Here is a 23417-nt window from a genome sequence, read left to right as displayed (position 1 = left end):
TGTTTTGAGGTATTTTTCTGCATGTTTGTCCTTATCTGGTTGCTGAGCAACCAAACTTAGCATCACAACTGCACAATTGCACCAAGGAGATGTTTGACAGGCGGTCGGAATGCATCTGCACAGAAGCAGCTCTGTGGCGGCCTCAGGTGGCCATCTGGCTCAGGTGCATTACTTTGACCATTTTCAGATGTGATGGCAAACTGGTGTGAAGGTGACCTGCGTTTTGTGGTGTAAAACGCACTCAGTAAATAGGGCTTTGTGCATTGAAGGTTGTCCGCAGTTTGTCATTTGCAATTGCCTGTTGTTTTTAAGAGTGTCTCTTGTGTCTTTGACAAAGTAAGTTATTTGGGGCTGTTATGATCTTTTTGCAGGTGTCTGCCGATTGTTGGTGTTCTTTTCATCGAGCTTTCATGCCACATTGTTGGCATATTAAGTGAATAATGGATATATATGCAATAATGGATTATCTCATTCATATTCAATGCATTAGTACTGAATAGAAACACCTAATCAATGATGTGCATATAATTCTCGTGGGATGAAAAATTATTTGTTCAGTGGAGCTTCCTACATAAATTAACATTACAGTAAGATGTGAGTTTTGTAGATGTGTTTTAACTCAACATTTAAAGTGCCACTGATTTAAGAATCAAAGGAAAAAGAAAACCAGTCCTTGAACAACCAGTCCTTAGCAGGTTCCACAGCAAACAATAACTTAATTAGAACCTGATTTACAACTACTATTTCTCAGCATTCGTCAGTGGGTCAACAGCTGATCAATTCCGTGACCCACAGGTGAAAAATATTAATTTTTCTCTTTGTGCGAAGTGAAAAAATGCTAAACAGTCATTTATTTACAGTGACACTTGGGTTATAAAAATTATTAACCTGACACACAAGGGAAATATATATTTTTACCAACAGCACTCTTGGTTTGAATTTCTGCAGTAAGGGTAATAAAGATGATAATGTCTGCTCTTCACTGTGTGAAATGAGTTGCAAAGAAGAATTCAAAAATCTTTATTGGAACTATAACTTCATAGGGTTTTTTCGGTGTTTCAAACCCTCCGCCCTTTCAAACTATTGCTGCATCTCCAACTGTTCTTCCCTCTCCAAGGTCCGTATTACTGACCCCTGTGCTGACCTTTCCTGGAACTCCACGTTTGAATCACTCCATTCAGGTTTTAGCCGCTGCCACAGCACTGGGGCAACATTTATTAAATTCACAAATGAAATTCTGTATGTGGCTGTGAAAAAGGTAAACTACCCGTCTTGATCTGTCCACAATCTTTTTGTTCCTCCGAAGCCTTTCCTCTTCATTTGAAATGTGGGAGTCTTTTAAGGAAAGGTTGATTAGAGTGCAGGACAGACATGTTCCTGTGAAAATGAAAGATAGAAATGGCAAGATGACGGGTGAAATTGTGAGATTAGCTAAGATGAAAAAGGAAGCATACATAGGATCGAGGCAACTCAAAACTGATGCAGCTTTGGAGGAATATCGGGAAAGTAGGACGAATCTCAAACGTGCAATAAAGAGGGCTAAAAGGGGTCATGAAATATCTTTGGCTAACAGGGTTAAGGAAAATCCCAAAGCCTTTTATTCATATAGAACATAGAACAGTACAGCACAGAACAGGCCCTTCGGCCCTCAATGTTGTGCCGAGCCATGATCACCCTACTCAAACCCACGTATCCACCCTATACCGTTAACCCAACAACCCCCCCTAACCTTACTTTTATTAGGACACTACGGGCAATTTAGCATGTCCAATCCACCTAACCCGCACATCTTTGGACTGTGGGAGGAAACCGGAGCACCCGGAGGAAACCCACGCACACAGGGGGAGGACGTGCAGACTCCACACAGACAGTGACCCAGCCGGGAATCAAACCTGGGACCCTGGAGCTGTGAAGCATTTATGTTAACCACCATGCTACCCTGCTGCCCCCTGTAAGGAGCAAGAGGGTAACTAGAGAAAGGATTGGCCCACTCAAAGACAAAAGAGGGAATTTATGCGTGGACTCAGAGGAAATGGGTGAGATTCTTTTTTTTTAATAAACAATTTTATTGAGGTAGTTTTTGGCTTTATAAACAGTTACAGACATCATCAGAAAAAAAGCAAAAAAAGGCAAAAATGTGCAAACATCCATGTACTTTCAATACTTCAATCATAACATATTGCACAAGCCCGCTCCTCTCCCACCGGTACTACCCGCCATATCTTCCCTCCTACTCTACTCTATCACCCCCCCCCCCCCCCCACCCCTTGCTGACGCTCACTCTCCCGCAAAGAAGTCAATAAATGGTTGCCACCTCCGGGCGAACCCCTGCACAGATCCCCACAAGGCGAACTTAATTTTCTCCATACCCAGGAAACTCGACATGTCCGCAAGCCACAACTCCGTCTTCGGGGGCTTTGAGTCCCTCCACGCCAATAGTATTCGTCGCCGGGCTATCAGGGAAGCAAAGGCCAAAACATCGGCCTATTTCTCCCCCTGGACCCCCGGTCCTCCGAAACCCAAAAAATTGCCACCCCTGGACCCATCACCACCCCCGCAAATCCCTCCCAGTACCCCCTCAGCTTAGGGCATGCCCAAAACATGTGCACGTGGTTCGCTGGTCTTCCCGCGCACCTAGCGCATTTGTCCTCTATCCCGAAGAATTTGCTCATCCGAGCCACCGTCATATGGGCCCGGTGAACGACCTTAAATTGAATCAGCCCGAGCCTAGCACATGTCGCGGTCGAATTTACCCTACTCAGGGCCTCTGCCCACAGCTCATCCTCCATTTCCCCGCCTAGCTCCTCCTCCCATTTAAGTTTCAGTTCCTCTGTCTGGGACCCTTCCTCCCTCATGAGCACCTTATATATACCCGAGACTCTACCCTCCCCTTCTTCCCTCCTAGAGACTATTCTGTCGAGGGTCCCCATTGGCGGGAGGCGTGGGAAAGATGGGACCTGTCTACGAACAAAGTCCCGCAACTGTAGGTATCTAAAATCATTTCCCCTTACCAACCCAAATTTCTCCTCCAAGCTCCTCAGACTCGCAAAGCTCCCTTCCAGGAACATATCACCCACCCTTCCCGCCCCCGCCCGCCGCCATACTCGGAACCCCCCATCCATACTCCCGGGAGCAAACCGATGGTTGTCGCAGATTGGCGCCCAGACAGACGCCCCCATCTCCCCCACATGCCTCCTCCACTAGCCCCATATCCGCAGGGTCGCCACCACTACCGGGCTGGTGGTGTACTTGGCCGGCGGCAGCGGTAGAGGAGCCGTGACCAGTGCTGCCAAGCTGGAGCCCCTGCACGAATCCGCCTCCACCCGCTCCCAAATAGACCCCGTACCCACCATCCACTTCCTTATCATAGCGATGTTGGCCGCCCAGTAATAATTGATCAGACTCGGCAAAGCCAGCCCTCCCTCGCTGCGGTTCCTCTCCAACATCGCCTTCTTCACCTGCAGGGATTTTCCCGCCCAGACAAAGCTCATGATCAGCCCGTTAACTCTTTTGAAGAAGGACTGTGGGATAAAGATCGGGAGGCACTGAAAAATAAACAAAAATCGAGGGAGGATTGTCATCTTTACAGCCTGCACCCTCCCTGCCAGCGACAGCGGGAGTGCATCCCATCTCCGAAACTCTCCCTTCATTTGCTCCACTACCCTGGCCAAATTTAACTTATGCAGCCTGCCCCAGTCTCGTGCCACCTGGATTCCCAAATACCGGAAATTTTCCTCAACCAGCCTAAACGGTAGCCCTCTCAATCTGTTCTCCTGGCCCCTTGCCTGGACCACAAACATTTCACTCTTGACCGTATTTAATTTGTATCCTGAGAACTGGCCGAACTTCCTCAGCATTCCCAGTATAGTTCCCATCCCAGCCACTGGGTCCGACACATACAGGAGCAGGTCGTCTGCATAAAGAGAAACCCTATTTTCAACCCCGCCCCTCACCATCCCCTTCCAACCCTCTGCGGCTCTCAGCGCAATCGCCAGCGGCTCTATGGCCAGCGCAAACAGCAGCGGGGAGAGCGGGCAGCCCTGTCTGGTCCCTCGGTACAACCTAAAATACTCCGACACTTCTCTGTTGGTCCTGACGCTGGCCCTCGGGGCCTGATATAATAATTTGATCCAGTCCACCAATCCCTCCCCGAACCCAAACCGTCCGAGCACCTCCCATAGATAGTCCCACTCCACCCGGTGAAAGGCCTTCTCGGCGTCCATTGCCACCACTACCTCCACCTCCCTACTCACTGGGGGCATCATTATCACATTAAGTAATCTTCTCAGGTTGGCCGGCAGCTGCCTACCTTTCACAAACCCCATTTGATCCTCCCCAATCACCTCCGGTACACAGTCCTCCATTCTACCCGCCAGCACCTTTGCCAGGAGTTTGGCGTCTACATTGATCAGGGAGATTGGCCTGTAGGACCCGCACGCCTCCGGGTCTTTACCCCGCTTCAATATCAGTGATATGGTGGCTTGTGACATTGTCGGCGGCAGGGTCCCTCTGTCCCTTGCCTCATTAAAAACCCTCGCCAAGACCGGGCCCACCAGCTCAGAGAACTTCCTATAAAACTCTACTGGGTATCCATCCGGCCCCGGGGACTTCCCCGACTGCATGGCCTTAAGGCCCCCCTATACCTCCTCTACTCTAATCGGGGCCCCCAGCTCTTCCACTCGCCCCCCACCTACTGTTGGGAATGTTAACCCGTCCAGAAACCTTTTCATCCCCTCCGGTTCTTCCGGCGGCTCCGAAGTATACAGCTTACGATAGAAGTCCCGGAATACCTTATTCAATTCTGCCGGGTCCTCCACCTTGCCCCCCCCCCCCCCGTCTCTTACTCTACCTATTTCCCTGGCCGCCTCCCTCCTCCTGAGTTGCTGCGCTAACAGTCTGCTAGCCTTTTCCCCATGCTCGTACACCACTCCCCTCGCCTTCCTAAGCTGTTCCACAGCCCTGCTCGTGGATAGAGCCCCCAGTTCCGCCTGTAGTCTCTGCCTCTCTCTGAGTAACTCCCCCGGGGACTCCGCGTGCTCTTCATCTATCCGACCCATTTCCCTGACCAATCTATCCACCTCTGCCCGGTCTGCCTTGGCTCTGTGGGCCCCAATTGAAATCAGCTCCCCCCGCACTACTGCCTTTAGCACCTCCCACAGGGTCGCCGCTGAGACCTCCCCCGTGTCATTCACCTGCAGGTAATTTTGCATACATCTCCGAAGCCTCTTGCAGATCCCCTCCTCCGACAGCAGTCCCACATCTAGCCTCCATTGCGGGCGTTGATAGCTCGCTCCCCCTAACTGCAGGTCCACCCAATGCGGGGCATGGTCTGAAATGGTAATTGCTGAGTATTCCGTGTTCTTTACCTCCCCCATACAGTCCCTGTTTAGTACAAAGAAATCTATCCTGGAATATACTTTATGGACGTGCGAGTAAAACGAGTAGCCCCTTCCTGTTGGCTGTCTATCTCTCCAGGGGTCCACTGCCCCCATTTGCTCCATAAACCCTTTCAGCTCCCTTGCCATTGCTGAGAGTCTACCCGTTCTGGGACACGACCGATCCAAAGTCGGGTCAAGGACCATGTTAAAGTCCCCTCCCATTATTAGCCTGCGAGAATCCTGGTCCGGGATCTTCCCCAGCACTCTTTTAATGAAGTCCACGTCATCCTGTTTAGGGGCTGTTTAGCACTGGGCTAAATCGCTGGCTTTGAAAGCAGACCAAGCAGGCCAGCAGCACGGTTCGATTCCCGTACCAGCCTCCCCGGACAGGCGCCGGAATGTGGCGACTAGGGGCTTTTCACAGTAACTTCATTGAAGCCTACTCGTGACAATAAGCGATTTTCATTTTCATTCATTTTCATTTCATTTCATCCCAGTTCGGGGCATATATATTCACCAGCACCACTCTTCTCCCCTCCAGTCTGCCCCATACCATCAGGTATCTGCCCCCCCTGTCTGCGGATATACCCTCTGCCTCAAATTGCACGCACTTGTTGATCATGATTGCCACCCCTCTGGACTTCGAGTCCAAGTCCGAGTGGAAGACCTGGCTAATCCAGCCCTTCCTTAGCCTGGTCTGGTCAGACACTTTCAGATGTGTCTCCTGCAACATAATTACGTCCGCCCTCAGGGCCCGCAAGTGCGCGAACACCCGCGCCCTCTTAACCGGCCCATTCAGTCCCTTGACGTTCCAGGTGATCAGCCTGGTCGGGGGGCACATCCCACCCCCCCCCACCCCGCCGGTCAGCCATAGCCTTTCTCGGGGTGGCCCCTGGCCCGTGCATCGCGCCATTCCTGGCCCGCCCTCTGGCTGCCTCCACCCTCGACCTCCTTTCCCGTGCCTTTTTCAAGTCCCTCCCCTGTCAGCAGACCAACCCCCCCCTAACCCCATCCCCCGATACCCCCACCCCTGCCATCTACTGGCTGTAACTTCCCCCCCCATCTGACTCCCTTGACTAGCCAATCTGCTAGCCCGGTGACTCAACACTCCGGCGCCTTCCTGTCTCAGTCCAATTGTTTCCCCGTCCTCCTCCCCACTCCCCGGCGCCCCATCCCCCTCTCCCACCCACTAGGGCAAGTCGGCTCCAGTGTCTTCTGCGAGCTGCACAAAAAGTACAAACCAGCCCAAACAGGAAAACAAAAACAGAAAAAAGAGGAAAAGCACAAAAATAAACCCAAAAAACAAAAACCCCCCATAAGAAACAAGAGAGACCACAAAAAAAGGGGGGAAAGGGGGGGGTTAACCCCCCAAACCAACGTCCATGAACAAAGGAAAGAGTCCCAAATGTTCCGCTTGGCCCCTTTGGCCCAGCCAACTGTTGAGCAGCAGTCCAGGCACATTCGGCGTTCTTACCCACAGTAATCCTTGGGCCCTAATTCGCGTCCTTGGGGCCTCCTTTCGGGACCAGCCCCAGGTCCCTCACAAAATCCATCGCTTCTTCGGGCTCGGAGAAGTAGTGGTGTTGACCCTGGTGCGTGACCCATAGCCGAGCTGGGAACAGCAGACCAAACTTCACGTGCTTCTTGAACAGCACCTCCTTGACATTCTTAAAGGCTGCTCGCCGCCGAGCCACCTCCTGGCTTAGGTCCTGATAAATGCGGAGAACACTGTTGTTCCACGTGCTGCTCCTGGCGCTCTTTGCCCACTGCAGCACCCGCTCCTTGTCCACGAACCTGTGGAACCTAATCACCATCGGGCGGGGGGGGGGTCCGCCCGGCCGCCCCTGCCTTGCCTGCACTCTGTGTGCCCCCTCCAGCTCCGGCGGTCGCGGAAAGGCTTCGGCCCCCATCAGCTGCTTCAGCGGGTCTGCTACAAACGCTGCAGCATCAGCTCCCTCAGCCCACTCCGGGAGGCCGACCATCCTCAGATTATTCCTGTGGACTCTATTCTCCAGCTCCTCCACTCTGTCCAGCAGTCTTCTCTGCCGCTCTTTCAGGCCGTCAACTTCTATCGCTGCAACCGTCTGCGCATCCGCCTGCTCCTCCACCGCCTCTCCCAGCGCCTTAACTTTAACATCCTGCGCGTCCAGCCTCTGGTTCAGCTGATCCACCGCTTTCTGGATTGGGTCCAAGCTGTCCCGCTTCAGCGCTTCAAAACTGGACTTCATTACCTGGAGCATGTTATCCAGCGCCTGCTAGATTGCTGAGTCCAGGGTCCGTGTGTCCGCCATCTTAGATCCCAGGTAAGTTTCTTCAGGTCCTTGTCTCTGTCCCTTTTTTTTCCTTCTTTCTTTTCCTTCTTTTTTCTCCTTCTTTTTCTGCCTTCTGGACTCTCGCTGTTCCATATGCCGCAGCCCGCTCCTCAGCGCCTTCGCTGCCCCTTTCCTTCGCCCAGCTCCTTAAATTTTACCTTCTGGGCCTCGGAAGTGGGTCCAAGTTGTCCTGCTTCAGCAACTCCAAAACTTCTTTTCTTCCCCTGGAGGAAGGAAGGTCCGTGGGTCCGCCATCTTACTTTCCAGGTCCGTTTCCTCTGCTCCTTGCCTCCGTCTCTCTCTCTCTCTCTCGTCCCCTACCTGCTGGCCTCCCACGCTTCCATCACTGTCAGCCCGCTCTCCAGCCCTTTCCCGGCAGCCTTTTTGCCACCCCCGAGATCCCGCTATCGCGGGGAATCAGCTCCAAAGCCCCGCCGGACTGAGAGCCCACCGAATGTGCGGCTCACTCAGGCATCGCCGCCACCGGAAGTCGAAATGGGTGAGATTCTTAATGAGTACTTTGCATCGGTATTCACAAAGGAGAGGGACAAGACGGATGTTGAGGCTAGGGATGGATGTTTAAATGCTCTAGGTCAAGTTGTCATACGGAAGGGGGAAGTTTTGGGTATTCTAAAAGACATTAAGGTGGACAAGTCCCCAGGACCGGATGGGATCTATCCCAGGTTACTGAGGGAAGCGAGGGTTGAAATAGCTGGGTCCTTAACAGACATCTTTACAGCATCCTTGAGCACGGGTGAGGTCCCGGAGGACTGGAGAATTGCTAATGTTGTCCCTTTGTTTAAGAAGGGTAGCAGGGATAATCCAGGGAATTATAGACCTGTGAGCTTGACGTCAGTGGTACGCAATACTGAGGGATAGGATCTATTCACATCTGGAAGAAAATAGACTTATCAGTGATAGGCAGCATGGTTTTGTGCAGGGAAGGTCATGTCTTACAAACCTAATAGAATTCTTTGAGGAAGCGACAAAGTTAATTGATGAGGGAAGGGCTGTAGATGTCATATACATGGACTTTAGTAAGGCGTTTGATAACATTTCCCATGGCAGGTTGATGGAAAAAGTGAAGTCGTATGGGGTTCAGGGTGTACTAGCTAGATGGATAAAGAACTGGCTGGACAACAGGAGACAGAGAGTAGTGGTGGAAGGGAGTGTCTCAAAATGGAGAAGGGTGACTAGTGGTGTTCCACAGGGATCCGTGCTCGGACCACTGCTGTTTGTGATCTACATAAATGACCTGGAGGAAGGTATAGGTGGTCTGATTAGCAAGTTTGCAGATGATACCAAGATTGGTGGAGTTGCAGATAGCGAGGAGGACTGTCAGAGAATACAACAAAATATAGATAGATTGGAGAGTTGGGCAGAGAAATGGCAGATTGAGTTCAATCCAGGCAAATGCGAGGTGATGCATTTTGGAAGATCAAATTCAAGAGTGGACTATATGGTCAATGGAAGGGTCTTGGGGAAAATTGATGTACAGAGAGAGCTGGGAGTTCAGGTCCATTGTACCCTGAAGGTGGCAACGCAGGTTGATAGAGTGGTCAAGAAGGCATACAGCATGCTTGCCTTCATCGGACGGGGTATTGAGTACAAGAGTTGGCAGGCCATGTTACAGTTGTATAGGACTTTGGTTCGGCCACATTTGGAATACTGCGTGCAGTTCTGGTCGCCACATTACCAGAAGGATGTGGATGCTTTGGAGAGGGTGCAGAGGAGGTTCAGCAGGATGTTGCCTGGTATGGAGGGTGCTGGCTATGAAGAAAGGTTGAGTAGATTAGGATTGTTTTTGTTGGAAAGCCGGAGGTTGAGGGGGGACCTGATTGAGGTCTACAAAATTATGAGAGGTATGGACAGGGTGGATAGCAACAAGCTTTTCCCAAGAGTGGGGGTGTCAGTTACAAGGGGTCACGATTTCAAGGTGAGAGGGGGAAAGTTTAAGGGAGATGTGCGTGGAAAGTTTTTTACGCAGAGGGTGGTGGGTGCCTGGAATGCTTTATCAGCGGAGGTGGTAGAGGCGGGCACAATAGCATCATTTAAGAGGCATCTAGACAGGTATATGAGCGGGCGGGAACAGAGGGAAGTAGACCTTGGAAAATAGGAGACAGGTTTAGATAAAGGATCTGGATTGGTGCAGGCTGGGAGGGCCGAAGGGCCTGTTCCTGTGCTGTAATTTTCTTTGTTCTTTGTTCTATTGTCCAGTTGGGTGGGACTGCATGTACCTGATTCCACTCTTATTATTCTAGTCAAGGCTGGGGAGTCACTTGCAATGGCTTTTCTTTCCACTCATGCACCATTACCTCGAGGGGAAGCAACGGTGTAATGGTATTTTGCAAGACCCAAGGTAATGTAGTGCTCAGGGGATCCGGATCCGAATCCCACCACTTGAGATGTTGCAACTTGAATGCAATGCAAATCTGGAATTAAAAGTCTAATGATGACCATGAAACCATTGTCAATTGTAGCAAAAATCCATCTGGTGCACTAAGGCCCTTCAGGGAGTGAAATCTGGCATTTTTAGCTGGCCTCGCCTAGCTAGGGGCAGCACGGTACCACAGTGGTTAGCACTGTTGCTTCACAGTGCCAGGGTCCCAGGTTCTATTCCCAGCTTGGGTCACTGTGTGGAGTCTGTATGTTCTCCCCGTGTCTGCGTGAGTTTCCTCCGGGTGCTCCGGTTTCATCCACAAGTCCCGAAAGACGTGATGTTAGGTGAACTGGACATTCTGCATCTTCAGTGGACCCGAACAGGCGCCGGAGTGTGGCGACAAGGGGATTTTCAGAATAGCTTCATTGCCGTGTTGATGGAAGCCTACTTGTGATAATAATAAAGATTATTATTAGCTTCAACCCCAGATCAACCACAACAATATGGCTGAATCTTGCATGCCTCTAAAATGACCTGGCAAGCCACTCAGTTCAAGGGCAATTAGAGATGGATAGCAAATGCTGGCCTTGCCATCCCATGAATGAATTAAGAAAAAATGTATCCTTGGATCCAAGATCTGATTGTTGCCCCTCTCTGGCGCCTCCTTTAAGATGCTCTTTAATCAAGGCTCTTTGACCAAATTCTTACGTAACTAGATATCAAATTTTATTTGTTGATGCCTGTGAAGTGACTTGGGACATTTAATTATGTTCAATGTACGAGGTTGTGTTGTTTTTTCGCATCCCTATAAGGCACTATGGCCTCAAACATCTTACGATGCAAGCTTCTGCTTGTTTCTTTTAGTTAGAACAGCCAAACCAGTGCAAATGATTGGGAAGCAAGTTCACCCTTTCCACAATCTTTTATGTTAGTTCAGAATTCAATTTGCCCAGATCAGGCAACCCCTCCACAAACATGACTACTGCCCCAAGTTGCAATTGTGATGTTGCCCTGGTTCAGGCTTGTTCTACAAATTGCACCAATTTCTTCTAGGTGCACAGGCAACGGTAGGCACACTGATGACTTCATATTAAGAAATATTTCATTGACTATGAATGACTCGTATACTCCAATGAAACAATGGGCAGAATTTTTCTGGTTTTCTGGGGAGATCTTCTGGTCTCTCTCCCCTCCTCCTCCACCCCCCCCCCCCCCACCCCGAAGTTAATGGAGCTTTGAACGGCTCGCCAAAAGGTTTGTCCCGTTCCCGCTACAAGAGGACTGTAACATTCAGCCCTATTAAATGGTTCAGTATATCTTCTTACCTCCTTGATCAATCTCCCATGTGGGACCTTGTCAAAAGCCTTACTGACATCAATATACTTGCCATTTGTCAGCCCAAGGATTTTGCCCAGGTTTTGCTGCATTTGGACATGAACTGCTTCAGTATCAGAGGATTTGTGAACGGTGCTGGATATTGTGCAGCTACCAACAAACATCCCGACATATGACAATGTGATGGAATGAAGGTCATTGATGAAGCAGCTCAAAAAGGTTGGGCCTAGGGCATGACTCCTGAAGAACTCTTGTGAAGTGATGTCCTGGAGTTTGAGATGATTGACTTCCAACCATCACAACCATCTTCTGGTATGACACCAACCAGTGACGGGATTTCCCCCTGATTCCCATTGACTCTAGTTTGCTAGGGTTCCTTAATGCCACACTCCTTCAAATGCTACCTTTATATCACCTCACCACTGTCGTTCAGCTCTTTCATCCCTGTGGGGACCAGGTTCAACATTCCTGGACTTTGTTTAATATTGTGGTCATAAATCCAAAATCAGTTTTAAATCGTGAAGGATCCCATAACAATTATTTTACCAGGGTCCACACTAATAATATAGATACAAATTCAGATACCAGACACCTTGGCTGGATTCTCCGCCGGTGGAGTGCTCCATTTTGCCAGCAGCTCGGGGGTTTCCCGACGGTATGGGGCTGCCCCACCATGGGAAACCCCATTGACCAGCCGGCGTAATGGAGAATCCTGCCGGTGGGATGAAATAGAAATGTTGCCCGGTGGGGATGTAGAAGAGTTTAGCAAAATATTTAAAGACAGCTGGAAAACCCCAGGTGCAGGTATGGATCTGCGCATAAGTGATGGACAAAAGTGCCTTCTCATGGCTGCTTAGGAGGAGGTGGTGTTGCAACGCATGGTTATGAGGAACAATATCCCTCTGTGGAACTCTACAACACAATTCTCACAGCTCAACAGCAGGCATTTGCATTTATATGGCACCTTCAATGTAGCAAATTGCCAAGGCTCTTTACAGAAGGGTTGTCAATCAAAATTTGACATCAAGCCTCAGTAGGGCAGATGACCAAAGTTTGGTCAAGGAGATTGGCCTGCAGGAGCATATTAAAGGAGAAGAGAAATGCAGAAGAATGGCATGTTTAAGGAGGGAATCCCAGAGATTAGGACTAAAGCAACTGAAAGCACGGCCACCAATGAAAAGACAAATTTAGAGAAGTTCAGAGACCTCAAAGACTTAGACCTGGAGGAGGTTACAGTGAGGGATGAGGCCATGGAAGGATTTGGTAAAAAAAAGGTTTGAATTTTAAAATTGAGGTGTTGAAAGGTGGAGTCAATGAGCTGAACTTTATATTTGGGGCACAAGGTCCCTGCCTCGCAGTGTAAACGCCACGGGTGAACCCGTGCCAATTTGCCTGGCTCGTCCCACAGCCATTTAACATCCATCATGCCAATAATTGGCTTGAGGCAAACATTCTGCCACCATCTGGCAGGGAGTGCCACCTCTTGAGAGCTGCCGAGATTGGTAACCATTCCTGGAACTGCAGCAAGTCCCAGAAGGAAGCGAGTTACGATGGAGCCAGAATTGAAGGGAAGCCTAGGGTCTCACCAGAGGCTGGGGTGGACAGGGCAGTGAGGAGGGAAAATGTGAGATGGGATACCTTGCAGGAGCCCTCCAATTGGAAAAAGGGTCATGCGTCCAGTGAAACATAAAGGAAAGGTGTTTTGTAGCTCGGGAAGGTCCAAGGTATAATCCTGCAATTATATCTGACCAGGGGGAGAAAGAAACATGGCGGAACATAGGAGAGAGCAGTACTCTGTCTCCCAAATCTGTACTGCGTGTCTTGGTAGAAATGCAACAGGTTTATGCAGAACTGAGTTTCAAGGTGGGAGAATTGCTTCCTGAACAGCCTGGAAGATGTGGCCTGATGCTGAGTACTCTTCTGTCCCCAGATCCCTCCTTCTTCTTCCAGCAATTTGTCCTGCTCTGCCTGGTCTCTGCTCACTCTCCCAGTTATGCTCTATTCCAACTGAAAGGCCTTCTGAAAGTGGGTAACATGGTCGCACAAGTGATTTGCACTGTGGCTTCACAGCGCCAGGGTCCCAGGTTCAATTCCCTGCTGGGTCACTGTCTGTGCGGAGTCTGCACGTTCTCCTGGTGTCTGCGTGAGTTTCCTCCGGGCGCTCCAGTTTCCCCCCACAGTCCAAAGACATGCAGGTTAGGTGGATTGGCCATGGTAAATCGCCCTTAGTGACCAAAAAAAGGTTAGGAGGGGTTATTGGGTTACGGGGATAGGGTGGAAGTAAGGGTTTAAGTGGGTCGGTGCAGACTCGATGGGCCAAATAACCACCTTCTGCACTGTATGTTCTATGTTCTGCTCGATTCATGTCTATCAGCAATTGGTTTGTGCATAAGCATTGAATCAGCACTTGCTTGCCTGATGATGTTTGAAACTTAAAACAACTATGAAAAGGATTAAAAACTTGCAGCATCGTAGAAACGGCCAGAATAAATAAATCAGCAGCTGAGCTCCAAGTAGTTGGTGATCTTGTAAATGGTGGGGGATCAGAGGTGAGGGAGTCGATCCTGCTGCTGAATGCATGATTGGCTTTGCAAAGGTATTAGAGGATGGAGCTCCAAACTGACATCTCTGGCATAAAATCAGTGTTGCACTTTGCATGCGCTAATTCTCTCAACAGTATGACATGCAGGCTGATTTGCCCAACAAGAATGCATGCACACTACAATCACCATTTTGGAGCTCTAAAATACATTAATAGCACCTAAAATCAGACAATAATGATCCTAATTTTACTTCACAGTTAACTTTAACATACAAAAAATGTTGTGAGCACACAATCGAACTTTGAAGTTGAAGATAAAATTTAAAAATTAAGCGTTTCTACCTCACTGCTCAGGGCAACCCATATCCAACAAGCTGCTCTGAAAACTCTGTTCATGTTTTGTTAGTTGTGACAAATCCCAGCACAGAAACTGAGAAAATCCATAGCATTCCAAAACAAAACTCACAGCATTCTAAATAAAACAACATATAACATTCTAAAAGAAAATTAATTTATCCTATCCTCCCAATGTTATCACGTCCTTTAAAGAATTACCGGATCCATATCGGATGCACAGCTTTGCAAAAACAAAACAGTTCTTCCTTGGGCCATATTCCATCTGATTACTATGTTTTATTAAAATCCGTTGATTACTTTTTGAGATATATTTTTTATTGACAACAGGACAAACAGACAAACAAACGAGGGAGGACAATACCTCCACCCATCTTCAGTGACTGAGGTAACAAACCGTTATACTTCATCCCCAGAGAAGTATGTTGTTCAACAGTTTGCAATACAATAATTCTTACACCCACTTGCAATCTAAAGGCCTTGAGCAAAGTGTAAACAACCAGTTACCTGCAGGTTGTGCTTGTGCACTCTGAAAAATCACCAGGGTTCAATTTGTACAAGGAATTCATTGAAAACACTTTCCTGAAAATTTCAAATCGGAACAGTAGAGATAAAAAGGTTGCTGCAACAGGCGCGATAAATTGTTTCAAATCCGGTGACAATAAATTACCTCCTTCACAGAATTACCAACTGCAAACTGTGAAATTTGATGTCTGCCAATAATTAAAGATGTGGGGGCAGAAATCCTGGCTGCCTCAGGGCAAACCAATCTTGCAGTAGGGACTTGAGACAGATGTTAGGTTGACTGTTTGCATTTGAAAAGTGAATAATGCGTGTGTCAGGCATGGGAACTGGACTCGGAGGTTTTTCCCTCTCCCAACATGGCAGGCGGTGCACTTCAGGATGGCCGTGTGCAATGTGCTTCATGCACCCCTCTCCACAGCCTTTGCTGGACTGGGTGGACTTGGTTGCTCAAATTCACAGCGCTGCTCCTGATCGTGGGTGTCTGTCACCATCACGCTGCTGTTCAGCCATTAAAAAGAAAAGAAAGGTTTTAATTTGGATAGTGCCTGTCACAATCGCAGATAATCCCAAAGCACCTTACTGCCACTGAATTACTTTCAAAGTGTAGTCACTTTTGTGATGTAGAAAACACAGCAATCAGTTTGAGCACAGCAAGGCGCCAAACACAGCCAATCCTCGGCAGTATCATTCTTTCCCCTGAGTCAGAAGGTTGCGGATTCTAGTCCTGAGAACAAGGTCTAAGCTTATAGATCTACGCAGCCACTTTTGTGCAGGACAGAGGGAGTGCTGTAATGCCAGATGTGTCAACTGTCAGATGACACTTTAAATAAGAGTCCAGTTTAGCTGAGCTGGTTCGTGATGCAGAGCAAAGTCAACAACGCGGGTTCAATCCCCATACCGGCTGAGGTTATTCATAAAGACCTAACTTCTCAACCTTGCCCCTCACCTGAAGGGATCTTCAGGCTAAATCATCACCAGTCATGTAGTCATGTCTCCCTCTCAAAGGGGAAAGCAGCCTATGGTCATCTGGGACGATGGCAACTTTACTTACTTACGTTAAATAAAAGCCTTGTCCACCCTCTCAGCCTCTATTTCAAAGAATAACAGACAGGTTCTTCCTGGTGCTCTGGCCAATATTCGTCCCTCAGCCAGCATCCTGAAAACAGATGTGGAGGAGCGTAAAACCAGGCAAGATAAGAAAGGAATGTTGCACCTGTTCCCGGCAGCTTGCAATGTGTGGAATGAGGTTAAAGTTGACCCCATGTCCTAACCGTCTGTCGGTTTGATTTTTTTTTTAAGCGACCTATACTGTTTCTCTCAATGTTTTGCTGATCTCCTGTTCGGTAATCCATGAGCGGAACTTCACAACCTTGTCACGGAGGGAGCAGAAAATGTCACAAGTAGGCTTACATTAACACTGCAATGAAGTTACTGTGAAAAGCCCCTAGTCAACACACTCCGGCGCCTGTTCGGGTACACTGAGGATGGAATTCAAAATGTCCAAATTATCTAACAGCACGTATTTCGGGATTTGTGGGAGGAAACCGGAGCACCAGGAGGAAACCCACGCAGACACAAAGAGAACATGCAGACTCCGCGCAGTGACCCAAGCCAGGAATTGAACCCGAGTCCCTGGTGCTGTGAAGCAACAGTGCGAACCACTGTGCTACCGTGCACCCCGAGCCATTCAACAGTCTTTTTTTAATATAAATTTAGAGTATCCAATTATTTTTTTTCCAATTAAGACCCACTTCGTGTGGCCAATCCACCTAACCTGCACATCTTTGGGTTGTGGGGGTGAAACCCACGCAGACATGGGGAGAATGTGCAAACTCACAATGACCCGTGCTGGGATTGAACCCGGGTCCTCAGCCCCATAGGCAGCAGTGAGAATCACTGCACCACCGTGTTGCCCAACAGTCCATTGACCTCGAGGGGACCAGAAGATCATGTCAGTGGGAGGCATTGTAAAATTCCTCCCAGGTAAATTTTTAGACACCAGTTCATAGAGTAGGTAAAGGGAGCAGCGCCGGCCCTAGGGTTGCTGGCGCCCCGGGCAAACTGAACTTCGGCGCCCTTGGGGGGGGGGGGGGCCGAGAGGGGGGCGGGGCCGCGGGGGGGGGGGGGGGGGAGAGGGGGGCGGGGCCGAGGGGGCGCGGACCCGAGGGGGGGAGCGGACCCGAGGGGGGGGCGGGGGCGGGGCGGGGACCGGGACACGAGGGGGGGGCGGGGCGGGAGGACCCGAGGGGGGGGGCGGGGGGGGGGCGGGGCGGGCGGACCCGAGGGGGGGGGCGGGGCGGGCGGACCCGAGGGGGGGGGGCGGGGCGGGCGGACCCGAGGGGGGGGGGGGGGGCGGGCGGACCCGAGGGGGGGGCGGGGCGGACGGACCCGAGGCGGGGCGGGCGAGCGGACCGACCCTATGCGGGGCGGGCGAGCGGACCGAGCGGGCGGGCGGACCGAGCGGCGGGCCGAGCGGACGGACTTTTGGGGGGGGGGGGGACCGCCCTGGGGGAGTGCGGCCGCCTTGGGGGAGTGCGGCCGCCGCGCATGCGCTGGTTGGCGCCGGCCCAACTGCGCATGCGCGGGACCCGAGTCTGGCGCCCCCTAGCACATGGCGCCCCGGGCAACAGCCCGAGTTGCCGGTGCCTTGAGCCGGCCCTGAAAGGGAGACAGCATTAAAAGGTTGAAAAGACATGAACATCATGATACTATTATGCACATGTTCATGGGCTGATTGTTCTTGGACTTTTCACAGTCTGAAGGGCAAATCAGATGGTGAGAAAATGATTGAGTGGGTGAAATTCACTGTGACCAGTCAGTGATAGGGAGGCAGCAGCCTGTTTTACACTTTCTCGTGATATGCAAACATGCAACCAATGAACACTCAGAATAGGACACAACCAATGGGCAGTCAGGACACTCAGAGATGGCATCACCACAAGGGGGCATGACATAAACACGATAAAAGGGATGAGGCACTCACACCCTGCCTCTTTTCACAGACAGACATCTAGAGAGTTAGACAGGGTTGATCAGCAGCATCACACCCCAGCACGTAGCTTAGAGCAAGCTGGTACAGTTAGACTGAGTTGCTACAGTTATATTAACAGAGAGTCAAACTCATTTGAGAACTGTGTTAATAGTTCAATAAACACGATGAACTCATTTCAGAGTCTGGAACATCCTTTAGTTAAGACTGCATCAAGTAGCAGCCTGTGTTATCCGAAGCAGCATAACACAACATGATACCAGGAATGACAGTTCAATCTATTTAGTTCACCTCAGCAAAATCCGTGACAACCAGCTACTGAATCCAGGCACAATGGGCAAGATTCAAGCTCCTCATCAGCTCAGGACCCACCGGCAATCTTAGTGCCAACTGGCGATCATTCAAGCAGAAATTTCAACTATACCTTAACGGCCTGACCGATGCTCGGAAGGTAGCTCTTCTACTCACCACTGTGGGTAACCATGCGATAGAGATCTTCAACCCCTTTCACTTTTCCGAAGGACAGGACAAAACGAAGTACCAAACCATCCTGGACAAATTCGACAGCCAATGCGAGGTGGACATCAACAAAATCTTCGAGCATTACATATTCAAGCAGAGGATGCAAGGTAAAGACGAATCCTTCAACTCCTATCTAACTAACCTTAGTCTGCTAGCGCAATCCTGCAACTTCCATGATATCACTGACTCCATGATCAGACCAAATCGTTTTTGGAGTCCAGTCTGATCCTTTTGTTGCAATTGTTGAAAATCTAGCACATGTCCCTACCAGTCGCGATTGAAACGTGTGCTGTGCATGAGCACACTAAAAATCACTATTCACAGTCCAAAACGGTAGAAAGTGAAAAACAAGCCTCCCACGAGATGAAGAGTGTTCAGGCCATGTCCCGGATGCAGTGCCTCCACATTGATGAAAGCCGCCATTTCGCGCACTCTTCCCGGGGCCCGACACATGTGCAATGCGATCGGGAACACGAAGCAGGCAAAAACTGCACTGCGCAGGTGCAGATGTCCGAGAACCGCACCGAGCATGCACCATGACGTACTGAGCGTCATGACGTGTGTGAACTGCGGCACCGCCCATTTTTTTAAAAACTGCCGTGCAAGAGGCAAACGCTGTTTAAACTGTGGGAATTCATGACTCTGATCCAGGCAGTGCGACGGATCCAGATGATGAATACCTGGACAACACTTACCGAGTGGGCATTATTACGAAGTGCGAATACGCCACACCAGACACATTGCGAGTCCAATCAATCCTGGCCATGGATTCCGAGGACGAATGGCATGCAGTGATGAAGGTCAACCACTGCCCCATCCAGTTCAAACTGGACACAGGTGCCTCTGCCAACCTGATTTTGCAGGTGGACTTCAAGAGAATCAAGAAGGCCCCCACAATCCTTCCAGTTGCCTGAAAACTCCTGGACTACAATAAAACACAATCAAGGCACTGGGGTCCTGCCATCTTCAGGTATCCAGCCAATGCACACAAGCAAGCTTTCGCTTTGAGATTGTTAAACCAGACAGGGCGTCCCTGCTAGGTGCGCATGCCTGCAAGCAACTGAACCTCATTCAAGGGTCTACACCGCGACGCCGTCCCATTCGGATCTTCAGCCCAGCATCGACGATATCCTAACCCAGTACCCAGATTTTTTTAGTGGGGTGGGCACGTTGCCGTACGAGTACAAGATTCTACTGCGGCCTGATACCAAGCCAGTGGTCCACGCACCACGGCGTGTCCCTGCTCCACTGAGAGAGTGCCTGAAGACTGAACTCATGAGTCTACAACAAAAAACGCATCATCTCCAAGGTCACTGAACCAACCGACTGGATTAACTCGATGGTGTCGGTAAAGAAGCCTGCGGGGGCCTACGCATCCGAATTAAACAAAAACATTATGCGGGAACATTACCCCATCCCGAAGAGGGAAGAAATCACGAGTGAGATGGCACACGCGTGCTTCTTCACAAAATTGGACGCATCCCAAGGATTTTGGCAAATCCAACTTGAAGAATCCAGCAGATGGCTCTGCACCTTCAACACGCCTTTTGGCAGATTCTGCTACAACCGAATGCCATTTGGCATCATCTCGGCATCAGAGATTTTCCATCGCATCATGGAACAGATGATGGAGGGAATAGAAGGGGTTTGTGTCTACATTGACGATATCATAATCTGGTCCACAACCCCAGAGGAACATGTGTCGTGACTCAAGAAAGTATTCCACCATCTACATGAACATGGCCTCAAGCTAAACAGGTCCAAGTGCTGTTTTGGGACATCCACGCTGACGTTCCTGGGCAATCAGATTTAGCAACAGACGCAAGCCTCAGAGACTGGACTTATGAGCATTTGTTTTGTTTGTTCTGTTCTGTATTCCTCAGTCAGTCACATTAGACAGACACATTCACATGTATATACATCTAAAAAAAAAGGGGGGGAGATGTCATGATATGCAAACATGCAACCAATGAACACTCAGAATAGGAAACAACCAATGGCAGTCAGGACACTCAGAGGTGGCATCACCACAAGGGGGCATGACATAAACACTATAAAAGGGATGAGGCACTCACACCCTGCCTCTTTCCACAGACAGACATCTGGAGAGTTAGTCAGGGTTGATCAGCAGCATCACCCCCCAGCACGTGGCTTAGAGCAAGCTGGCACAGTTAGACTGAGTTACTACAGTTAGATTAGCAGAGAGTCTAACTCATTAGAGAACTGTGTTAATAGTTCAATGAACACGTTGAACTCATTTCAGAGTCTGGAGCATCCTTTAGTTAAGACTGCATCAAGTAGCAGCCTGTGTTATCCGAAGCAGCAGAACACAACACACTTTACCCAATCTACTTTCCCTGTGGGCTACCAATCCCCCGGTGTTCATTTTGCACTACCCCCCAAGACAATTCTCATTCCCTTAATATTGCTTGGTGGTGCCAAATTTAATAGCTAATCATGTCAATTTCATATTAACAATCTGGGGAAATTAACTGGAAAATCTGCACTCCAGTGTTCAAGGGAAATAAGACTTCAAGCAACAATTTTACTCCAGTATTATAAATATCTAAAAAATATCCACTCCCGAAGATGAAGTTGGAGACTAATGATGAAATGGAGGCATGGGGGTGAAAGCAAGTTAGCTTGGTCTGCCACAGGAAAGCATTTTGTTTTCTTGTGGCCGACAACACTGCCCCAAAGGCACTCACATGCTGGAGCCTTCTCCATTCGCCCGAGGAGCAACCTGCTGAGAGAAACAGCATTGCTGGCGAGAAAGCCATCAGACAGTTAGAACATGGGCTCAACTTCAACCTCAACCCACACTCCCCCCCCCCCCCCCCCCCCCCGCCATTGCAAGCTGCCCCAAACAGGTGCATCATTTCTTTTCTACCTTGCCTGATTTTTCTCCCCTCTATATCTATGATGCTGGCTGAGGGATGAATGTTGGCCAAGACACGAGGAAGAATCGGCCTGCTATTCTTTGAGATAAAGCCTGAGGGTACCTGAAAAATCTGGTCTGAAGTGAGTAAGCATAAATCCTGGTAAAATATGAACCGCACAGCATCATTAATATATTTAAATAACTGGGCCACCTCTTGAGAGCAAATTGGTCGCCTGTGCTCCCAACACTCCACCATTACACATTGGACGTGAGCAAGTAGGAGATGGTTTGAAGTGGGGTGTTATATATTTTTTAAACTAACCCTTTCCTTGCTTGTCTTAGGAATTTAGGAACAGGAGTAGGCTAGTTAGCCACTTGAGCCTGTTCTGTCATTCAGTGGCATTATGGCTGATCTGTGACTATGTTCTACATACCCAACTTTTCCTTATACTCCTTCATATCTTCGGTTAACAAAAGCTATCAATCCCAGTTTTATAATTACCGATTAAGCATTATAATTAACGATTCGGCATTATGTGCCATTTCCAGAAGAGAGTTCCAAACTGACCACTTTTTGCATGAAGAAATGTTTCCTAATTTCACTCCTTTTGTTTTTTTTTTAATTTCGAGTACCCAATTCATTTTTTCCAATTAAGGGGCAATTTAGTGTGGCCAATCCACCTAGCCTGCACATCTTTGAGTTGTGGGGGCGAAACCCACGCAAACACGGGGAGAATGTGCAAACTCCGCATGGGCAGTGACCCAGGCCGGGATTGAACCTGGGACCTCGATGCCATGAGGCAGCAGGGTTAACCCACCGCGCCACCGTGCTGCCCCACTCCTTAAAGGTTTGGCTACACCTGGATTCCTTTGACTATGTTCCATTGTCCTGGATTTCCCAACAAAAATCGTTTCCCCTAATCTACCTCATCAATTCTACCTCATAGCTTAAAAACTTTGATCTAATCAAACCTTAATTGACGAAATTTCGGAGAATACAGTCCGAGTTTATTTAATATTTCCTTGCAGCTCAATCCAGGGAGTCTTGATGGGTTAAAAGTTTCCCCAATTTGTCAGATTGATGTTCTTTCAATAGAACTAGGATATATTGGGGAATAATCAGCTTTAATAAGTCCAAAGCCTGGAAAATAGGGGTCAGGGGATGAACAAAAAGGGAAGTGTGTTATTCTAAAAGACCTGGGGCGGGATTCACAGTTGGCTGACGCCAAAATCGGGAAACGCGATTGGGCGGAGAATCAGTTCTGATGCCAAAATCGCGCGGGCACTGATTTGATTCAAACCACACTTCTCCGTTACCTCCGCAGCACCATCAGTGCATTCCGGAACGCACATACAGTAAAGACCATTTACATATCATTAGCAGGCCTGACCCGGTATACTCCAGCCAGGGCCTCCACGATTCTCCACCTCGATGGCACTTAAAAACCGTGAAACTGAAGTCGTGGCTGATGAACGAGAGAGAGAGAGAGAGAGAGAGGAGGTAGGACACAGAGAGGCGCGGCCTTGGGCTGCCGGACTGGACACTGACTGGAGTGCGGGGGGCCTGCCAGGGGCGGGGGCGGGGGGGAGGGGGGGGGGGTGTGGGCGATGGTGACGAGGGAACTGGCCGAGTGGCCGGGGTGACCCCCCCCCCCCCCCACCGGACTGGGGTGGTGACCAAGAAGGGACCATCATTGATGCGGCCTGCCAGGCAGCCATCTTGCTGCGCACCCCACTGACCATTCACCTTGGTCCCTGGTTCTGCAGAGTGACACCAGCCTTCTCGGTGCTCCAACCTCCCCCCCCCCCCCCCCCCCCCCCCCCCCCCACCCCCGCACTCCACCCTCCGCATGCCCGCCACCTGGCCGCCACCCGCTGGCAGGGAATCAGGCGTCCCACCCAAGGGCCACGCCCACTGTAGCCCCGACAGAGCGTGCCACTGCCCAGCCCAGTCATAACCGAGGCAGGTTGTAATAATGTGAACAGGTGTTTAATGTGACAATGTATATACAGCTTTGTGCCCTAGCCCCTATCACTAAACTATTGCCTACATCTGTGCCAACTTAACTGATGTCTAACTTTCTGGCCTTACGTTCCCTAATGTGAGGGGAAGGTGAGGGGCAATGTTGAGAAGGTGGGGTCTTCATGAATAACCTCAGACAGTACAGCAATTGAACCTGTATTGTTGGGGTTGCTCTG

This window comes from Scyliorhinus canicula, chromosome 14 (assembly GCF_902713615.1).
Source record: "Scyliorhinus canicula chromosome 14, sScyCan1.1, whole genome shotgun sequence".
Taxonomy (NCBI): Eukaryota; Metazoa; Chordata; class Chondrichthyes; order Carcharhiniformes; family Scyliorhinidae; genus Scyliorhinus; species Scyliorhinus canicula.
The sequence above is the reverse complement of the archived record's forward strand: the minus strand, read 5'-3'. Positions refer to the sequence as shown.